Genomic DNA, 9,522 nt, shown 5'->3' with positions numbered 1-9,522 from the left:
AAGTATTCACATCATTTATGATATTAGTCGCACAATTGACTATGAACGCAAGCCAAGAAATGTTTGGATAGAAACAGCATGACAGTGGTTGAGTGTCTCATTGCCTTGTTTATTTGCTGAAAGTCCCTCCACTTTTGTTTGTGATTACAGCGTCTTGTTTGAATAATTGACTCATTTATTTTTCTTCGTGAATGTGAACAGTAAAGATTGTTGTGGGCTTTTAAGCCTCAGTGAATGAGAAGCGTGCCTTACTTATCATCAGCAGCGGTCGCTGCTTTCTCTCTTGTTTTGTATGAATCCATCGCCTCAATTACTTTGGTGTAATAAATTCATTTTCTGTCATGCTACGATGGGAAAATGATCTCAATTTCCTCTTTCTCCCGCTAACACTTTGTGAACATTTTTGGATGGTAATTCTTCCAATTTAGCTCCAGTTGTTCTTGCTTCTTGGATTTCCCCTTTTCAAATTAACTCCCATTGTGCAATCCTTGGGTTTACTTCAGTCCATTTCAAACTAGGTCATATTATCTTGTGTGTGTGTGTGTGTGTGTGTGTGTGTGTGTGTGTGCGCGCGCAAGTATTTGTATTCATCTACAACTGCACTACACATGTAACCTGTCACACATGCACCACCACAAAAAAACATTCTCTCTCTCTCTCACACACACACACACACACACACACACACACACACACAGTCAACTCCATTAGTATCCTGTTGTGGATTTGTTGGGTGTTTATTGGCTAACAGATGTACTCTTTATTAGTCAGTCCCTGGAGGGGTTTTCTCAATGATGACACAAGCTTGTCTCACTCAAACACACACACGCAAACAAAGACACACACATCAAATCAAATTACATTAGAAAATGTTTATCTCCAAACCCTAAGTGGTGGACTAGACATTTAAAGGTTAATGAGCTTGTGACAGAAGGTCGGTAGATTGAATCCCTGAGCCAACTGGGAAAATGCAGAGAAGAGGAGTAATTGTGAAGGGAGGAAAGACACAGCAGATAGCCTTCTGCCTCTTTACCGCGTTTTATTTTGGCACTCCAGTTAAAGAGTGAGATATGCATCACCAGTGATAGGTTCAACATTCCCCTTTCTGGTGCAAGTTCAGTCAGCAGCCGTTACACAGCACGTCCTCCTTGGCAGTGTTTGGCATGGCATCTTCTGCATGCAGGCTGAGTCCCAAAGCCCATCTGTCAGCACCTTCTGAAACAGTGGCACATAAACGCAGTACTAGTACTCGCAGTGGGTGGGAAACTTTTGCCTCCAGAGCAGCCTGAGTTCACATGGGTGTGGATTGAGCAAGGAGCTGGAAATGTTCCACACAGATCTTGGTCCAGGCTGACTCAATGGTCCCTGCAGATTCTTTAGTGGAACAGTCATTCTCATTTCACATCAAAAACCAGAGTCTCTCTGTTGGTGTTTCCATCTGTCTGAGCTAAAGTCAGTGTTATCTTACCGGAACCATCTTAAGACGATGGTGGACGGTTTTAGTTTTAGTGGTGGTGACTGCTGTAGTTTCATCTTTTTGTTGTTTGCTGACAGGAGTGAAACCCAGCATGTGTTCGTCTGCTGTTGGAGCATGCCTGCTTCATCTGTATGTTCTGAGGTGCAGAATTTGCCAAGAAAACTGCCACTGCCTGGTCCTTTTAGTGTTTTTTTTTTTTTTTTTTTGAAAATTCTTGATACTGTGGTACCAACTTGCCAGTATGTTTGTTCAGAGATGCTGGAACTGGAACATCCAGCACCAGTCATTGTACCATGTTCAGAGTCACACATCTTGTCCATTCTCAAGTGTAGCTGAGCACCAACTGAGCCTTTTTATCAGAGCAGGAGCTGAGGGCAGAACGGCTGCATGTTAACCTGAGAATTGAGCACTGACAGGCAGGTGACAGATTAACATGAAATAGCAGGTAAACACAGGTTTTACCAATGACATTAAATAAGGTTCCATTCCATTCAGGTCTAACAGAGCCAGGGTCCTGCTGCTGTTCATGCTGGTTCACTGGAAAGACTGTGCTGCACTGAAATGGAGCCTTAATTAACGTCATTAGTAACACCTGTCGTTTACCTGCTATTTCATGTCAAAATGGCTGCTGTGGAAAAGGTCCCTGCACCATGACTTGCATTATGTGACAACAGCAGCGTGTCTTAACATGCAAATTTGTGCTCCAGGCACAAAAAGTGAAGGTAATATGTTTTCACACCATTCATTAATTACATTAGGGGAGTGCAATTAGAAACATGTAGTACTTTCGTTCTGATAGATAGATAGATACTGTAGGTCGATACTTCATTGATCCAGGAGGAAATTTAAAGTAAGGGCATGGATGACCAGCATGGGGGATGAGTACAAACATTAGTTTTCAGTTCTGATGATCTGGGGTGGTATTTTCTGTGGCTATCGCAGCCTGGTCTCACAGAAATGAGCTGAGAAATGAGATGTGCACGACTTTCTTAACAATGCATTACGTTTTTGTGACACAAAATTAGTCAAAATTGTGTGCTGGTGCCACAAAACTACAGCCAATACAAAGTCAGTAAACCAAACACTGTTAGCTTGCTAATGTTCATCGGTGGTGGCATGTAATTTTAGCTGGCGTTGGTGTTATATAATTTGTCCTAATTGTGCACATAAATATTAACTTATTTCGTGCCACCATAATAATTAACCCCGATGTCATGTTTGGGTCAAATCCGTCCTTTGTCATATTAATAATTGTATTAAAACCCATGGGCATGAAATTTACCAAAGATAGGTGTTTTTTTGTGAATTTTTAAAACATAACCATATGGTAAGTCTATAATATACTGCATAGCAAATGAATAGAGCTACATTCTATCCCAGGCATATACCAACAAGATTTCTACTGTGAGTTTTAATTGCTGGACAGTTTAAGTTGCTTAAACCTAACCCTAACCCAAACCAAAGTTGTTCCAGTTAACCATGAGCTAATCTTTTCATGTGATAAACCGCTGACAGTGGTGCACTGCACTTATGTTATCGGTGTAAAATGTAATTAAATCACGTCATATTTATTCACAGCTGACTTGATCTACACTTTACACCACATAGTGTCAGAATGCACAAGTACTAGCTTTAATATTTCATATTGTGGGTCCACTCTAGTGTGACACACACAAAAGTGTGGTTACATTTGTGTTAATGTCTTAATTTTTTTCTGTCATATCTTTATACAATGTGTATTTTCTGGTAATTTAAAAGACTGTGACTAGTTATTAGGTCCGTTTCCATCGCCGGAACTTCGGGGTAATTTTACGGGGACGTGGCCGTTGTTACGTGTCTCCACCACCAGAACTACCCCGAAGGAGAGAGTTCAGGAACTTTTACAGGGGCTAAAAAAGGCCCTGCCTCGGGGTAGGGACTCCTGGGTGGGGCTTGGGGTTTACTTGGTGCTGATTGGATTTACTCACGGTGCGATGTGGTGTCAACAGAAAGCAACAAAATAGCCTAGCGTAAGCTTTAGCTAACGTTAGGCGCCCCTAGCAACACAGCCAACACTACCAAGCTAACGCTAACATGCTAGCTAATGTTAGCTAACAACACACTTTTTAGCTGGCATTTTTAGGGACGCTAACGTTAGCTTTAGGGAACATTAGCTAATGCTAACAACACGCTTTTTAGCCGGCATTTTAGGGACGCTAAGGTTAGCTTTAGCGGACATTAGCTAACGCTAACAACGCTAACGACATTAGCTAACGCTAACGCTTTTTTAACAACATGCATTTTGATGCTCTGGTCATGGTCGCGCAACCGCCCAGTAACTTTACAGGAACCTTCCTCCTCCTCGGCCCTCTCAGTGGAGACACGGCAGGTGAGAGGGCCGAGCGAGAGGACGTTCCTGTAGTAGCCCCTGCCCCCCAAATACTACCAGGAACCTTTTGGTGGAAACAGACCTATTGTGTTTATGGCACCACAGTATCAGGGGAGCACACTTTTCATGTCTGCTCCTTAACAATAGGGGGCAGCGCAGGGGCCAGAGCAGGACTCTGGCTGAGCCAGAGACTGTAGCTGGTTATGCTTCCCTCACATTACTGCACAGGACTCTGTAGAAACAAGTCACATCTCCCTTCCTTAGCCTTTCTGTCCTGTATTTCTTGTTAGTAATGTACAAAACACAACAGAAATATCACTATGATGTAAGCAAACTATAAATTAAATGTATTCGGGCAAGTGCATAATTTGGTTGATGTAGAAGCTGTGGCCTTTAAGATGAGACATGTAACACGCTATGAGAGCTGCTGTAATGCCAATGTCACATTCATTTGACATCAGATGTTTGTTTTTTTTGTGTTTGTTTTTAAGTTTTAATAGCTCCAGAACTGAAAAGTTTTAGTTTCTAAAGATGTATACTCAAGAGAAATGTAAACTAGTTTGACTTATAGCGTTCTTTTTATAACTATAACCCTGATGCACACTAGCCTACTGTATATCAGCTTACCTCCCAAGAGCATACCATTTAACTAATACAGTTAAAGGGGAAAAAAAACTCGTATAAGTTTCCTCCTACAACTCAGAGTGTAAAAATCAAGAACAGATGCAGAATGAGACTGATAAATTGGAATTTATGGATCTCTTGATGTGTATTATTTTATTTGTGTCTGTATTTATATGTAGAAGCAGAGGAAATACATTTTTGTGAAAGGACATCAGACATACACTAAATGGAAAAACAACACATGCACTAGGTGAAGATGATTAATAAACGACTGCAGAGGACTCAGTAAAAAACAAGCCACTTCTTCCTGTCTCAGCATCTCTTTCCTATATTTCAGGATCATAACTGTTAAGTTGATGCTGCCAGGCAGTGCCTGTAACGTGTGTGTGCGTATGTGCATGTGTGCGTGTGTGTGTAGGAGAGAGAAGGAGATTGTTAGTAATGTATGGGTCTCTATATATTGGAGCTCTATCTTGTCCAGGTCCTGTAATACAAGTTTACAGCTTGTCACACCTGCACTAATCGCTTGCACCAACACTAAGCTGCACACGGCTACATTCTTTTTGCATGTGGGTTTTCCTCTCTGAATTTAGGATTGTGTGTGTTTATGTGAATGAGAGGGACACACAGAGACATAGACTGTGTCTATATGCGTGTATGTATTTGCTTTGAGTAATCCTTCATTACAAATTCTCCAGCTCAGATATGCATCCCTCTGTGCCTGAGGATATGATTACTGCTGTACAGCTGGAGACTTTGTGTTCTGAAGGCTGAACAGGATAGAGACTATATTCCATTCATTCAGTTTCATCCCCTTCACTGCTTTGAAGCTCATACTCTCCTATAGTCCAACATATGGCCTAGTGTGCTGTTTAATGGTCATAACATATTGTGTTTTTAAAAGTCCTTCCTTGATGGTGAGGTTTTCTAGACATGGACACATTATAGTCATTACAGCATCTGTTCAGAAACACAGTGAGAATTTCAATCACATAAACTTCCCAGAACATGACATGCACAGAAATTAAAATTAGGCTACATTCACACTACAGGCCTTCATATTAAATTCTTAATTGCTGCTTATATCTATTTTTTTGCCTGCTGATATTTACCTACAGTAAAGTACTGTCAGTAATAACAGTATGAACCGAGAATGAAGGTGGAAAGCATGCATGCAGACAATAATGCTGTTGGGTATTATAAATGTCAAAACAGATGTTTTATTTCAACATTATTAGGGATACACTATGTACCGTCTGACTGAACTGTTCTGTACTCAAATATTGATCAAGTCAGTTTGCTTCTTTTCTCCATTGTTGTGTCTCATTGTCGTCCGTGATCTGTGTTTTTCAACAATGTGTGTTACGCATGGATGGACTGACTCTGGGATTGATCATTCTTCTTTTGGACCAAAATTCTGGAGCTGTTCTGTTCAGGATTCTTGGATCCAAGGTGCTACCCAGTGGATCGGCCTGCATTTGCACCAGTTTGGAGTGGAACCACTTTGACGGAGGTGTTGCTGGGATGCTCGTCACTGACTCCAGCACTGCTGTGATTGAATTCAGCCCCAGTCTGTTTGCTGGTCTATGACCCAGCATGCCATCCAGGAGTACAGAAGACCACATTACCCCATCCAACAACACTTTTTGCAAGGTCCTATTTGGAGTCTCTGCTCTCCTCACATGTTTTAACTTGTTGAGAATTTGGTTCTGGGTTCCAATAATCCCAGCCTTCATCAACACTGCCGCATTTTCAAGATACAGTTTGGTTTTCCTCGGGCTCCCTTTCACCGTTTCCTGAAATTCAGTCCAAATTGAAAGCAACAGTTTTGTTCCTTTGGCAGACCGCTGAATGCTCTTCCATTTCTCTGTCGAGAAAACATGCAGACAACAAATGACATTTTTGGATCCTGAACCAATTTATTTGGGTCCAAACGCTCAGAAACATTCAAAATCGGGTTTGCCAGCTGTAACGGAACCAGTCCCTTCTTGGCCAGCCTGCAAAAATGTGACTCCATCATTCCTGTGTCATATGTGAGGGGAAAGCCTTAGGGACACTGATCTGGAAACATGCTGTGATTTCTTCTTTTTAAAATAAGATTACTGCCTGCCTGTCACGAATGCAGGGTTAAACCGGCCGGTGCAAACTTTTCCTATCACTGTAAATGAGCATGGGAGGGTGGCATTTTGTGAAACACTGTACCCGCAAGATAACACACACTCCCACTCAAACACTTGAACCCTCCTTTCATGTACCCTAACAGTTTTACGGTCTCTTGGTGTTCTGACGTGTGAGCGGGTCGGCGGAGCTTTATGCAAAGACGACTCCTACTCTCTCCACAGTACATTACATTCACTGTGGACTGAATTCAGACTGTGTCACTGAATATAAAAGTCACACAAGCCACTGGTGAATTTCTTCTAAACCTGTCCTGCTGACATTTTCCCTCTCCACTTCCTATTAAGAGCAGACAGGCTGGTAAGGCTGGCACTGACAGGGGAAGAGGGGGAATGGAGAGGGATGAGGGAGGATAGGAGGGAGAAGAGGGCTCTGCCTGACTCACCTGTCTTTGTCACATTGGGGTTTTTTACTTCAATAGCCTATGCTTCATATAACAATTTCATTTATTCTCTCAAACTGGCCCTGGGGGTTACAGCGCTCACCAGACGTTTAAAATGCTCCTAAACCCCTCCTCCATCTCCCCATTCTGCTCCCACGTGGCACAGAATCACTTCAGCACTGTGCTATTTATAACAAAAGCACCTCCCCTCTCTGTGTAAGAAAGCTTGTTTTGAATTGTGGTAATAAAAGGAGGGGGGGATAGGCCACCAAAATAAAAAAAAATAATAAAAAATAACTAGTCTGCGCAGAATGGGAGGACTGGGAGAGCCGTTGGTGAGAAAATAGCAGGATGGAGGCGTCAGCATGGCTGCAGGCGGACAGAATGCAGCAGACGAGGGAAAGGAGAGGGGAGAAGCTCTCTGAGTATCACCGCAAACACTCCCACATATAAACACATACTGTGTGCTGGCTCAGACATAAACCACGAAATATGCAATAAAGGAAAAATCCACCCTAATACTAACACTGTCAGAAATGGCTGTTGGTGATGGACTGTGCATTCCCGGGACCTTTTTGTTGTTCCGAGCGTTTTTCCTACTTCTGCGGATGACCAGCCAAACTTAAATGATGTGACGTCACATGGAGATTTTTCTGGCTTAGTTACAATGCAATTTGATGGCAGGAAATGTTTCCACTGCCTAAAACTTCAACGTTAAACATCAGGTTTTGGTGTAAAGAAAGGGCTTTTCCATACAGTGAGAAATCCATTTGCAGAAAACACACTTTTAGCATGTGTGTGATCTGTGATCCGGTCACAGACTTACAGCGCTAAGTAAGGTGTGACAGGGCTCCAGTGTGACTCCCTCAAACCTCAATCGTACAACTTCTTCCTGAATGGTAACAGCGTGGAATATTTAAGTGAGGAGGAAGAAAAGGGAGGGAACAGGAGGTACAGAGGAATCAAAGTAATAAAAGAAAAGGAAGAAGTAATTCGTAACGCTCTGGGGTCGATCACAAATGCGATCACAAGTCAGTGGAGACACATTCGGGATACACGATAATGCCAGGCATGAACGGTAATCTATTTCCACTGTCCATTTCTGATTAGATCACCTGAGACAAATGTTACTACCAAGTGTGAACAGGGCCACAGAGGCCAATTTCTTCACAAAGAGAAGGTTCAATAGACCTGAATCCAATACAGCTTCAAGATATGTTGTGGACTGAGAGAGGAATGGGACTTTTTCTCACATGGCAGCAATTTCTCTCTCTCCCTGCACATAAAACATTGAAGGTAGCCTGATAGTGGCTATTTGGTGGATATTCATTTCCTGCCTTTATTTAATTATAATTAGACTGTCTTTAATTAAGCTGATGAGTGCTGCCTCTATTTAAGTTGGCACCTTTGTGGGACGTTTTAACTCTGATTAATGCCCTGAGCTAAAACATTTGTCTCTTGTCTTTCCACTAAATGCTTTATTTGAGGCATTCAAGTGATTTTTTTTTTTTTTTTTTTTTTTTGTGTGTGGATTTTGGTGAATACATTGGCAATCACTGGAAATTTTTACAAACACCGGGTTCAATGTTTGAGAGATAGTTTCATTGAATTGTGAATCTCTAATATTTGTATATGAATACGCAATATCACATGGATCTAAAAATCATGCCCCCCGCAAGCAAGCTGGTTCCCCTCTTCACTAATTCACTAGTGGAGCCCATTGGAACCACAATTAGCATTATGTTGTTGTACAAAGAACAATAATCAATGAAAACTACTGTGTATGTTTTTGAATGGACATGGTGATTGCACTCCACACTGTGACACAATTAAAGCAAAACTGAACAGTGTTAGGTTGCCTGGTTACCTGGGCATGACATGAGTTCACATGGTGGTGAAAGATCCTCATTAGCTGCTTCATCCTCCCCTGGACTGCTAATCCACAACACTTACGTCTCTCCATTCATTTCAGTAGCGCAGCGAAATTGGCCCCATAATAACCACATAATAGCACATAAACAAACTCGCAACAACCAAAGCACATTACGTCAATTTAAAAAATGAGGGAATTAAACAGCTCTTTTCTTGTTATTTTCCTGTTGGAATTGGAGAGCAGATCTTGCAGGTAGTGTCTGCAGGAAACGTCGGCATAGCAACCTTGCACCAGGAAGAAACAACCTGATAGTACTTTCACAAATAATTGTAATTGCATTAAAAATGGGTACTGGGACTTGTTTTTTTTTTTTTTAAATTGGCATATCTACTTTGTTCATGCGTATTTATTTGCTAGAAGTATTCTTTTGGGAGCTGGTTTGGCACACTGTGAAAATGGTGGGACAGAAACAGTATTTTGGATGACCAGTCAAGGGGAGCATGGAGCAGCTAATGAGGATATTTCCCCACTGTGTGACTGGACTCCTTTCATGTCCAGGGAACTATACAACCCAACACTACCAAAATTCAGTTTTGCTTTAAGTAGATTTTATGGTGCAC

General features: G+C 41.8%; 1 long non-coding RNA gene across 1 annotated transcript; it reads right to left on the bottom strand.

Annotated features, from left to right (window-relative positions):
- Nucleotides 1-1,640: 1,640 nt before the first annotated feature.
- Nucleotides 1,641-2,039, bottom strand: LOC115355336 (uncharacterized). The gene is made up of 2 exons (XR_003927871.1): nucleotides 1,940-2,039; nucleotides 1,641-1,845 (listed from the first exon to the last, which is right to left on the bottom strand). It is a non-coding gene; the product is annotated as an uncharacterized LOC115355336 (long non-coding RNA).
- Between the last annotated feature and the right edge of the window lie 7,483 nt (nucleotides 2,040-9,522).

This window comes from Myripristis murdjan, chromosome 23 (genome assembly GCF_902150065.1).
Source record: "Myripristis murdjan chromosome 23, fMyrMur1.1, whole genome shotgun sequence".
In the NCBI taxonomy this organism is placed as follows: domain Eukaryota; kingdom Metazoa; phylum Chordata; class Actinopteri; order Holocentriformes; family Holocentridae; genus Myripristis; species Myripristis murdjan.
The sequence above is the reverse complement of the archived record's forward strand: the minus strand, read 5'-3'. Positions and strand labels throughout refer to the sequence as shown.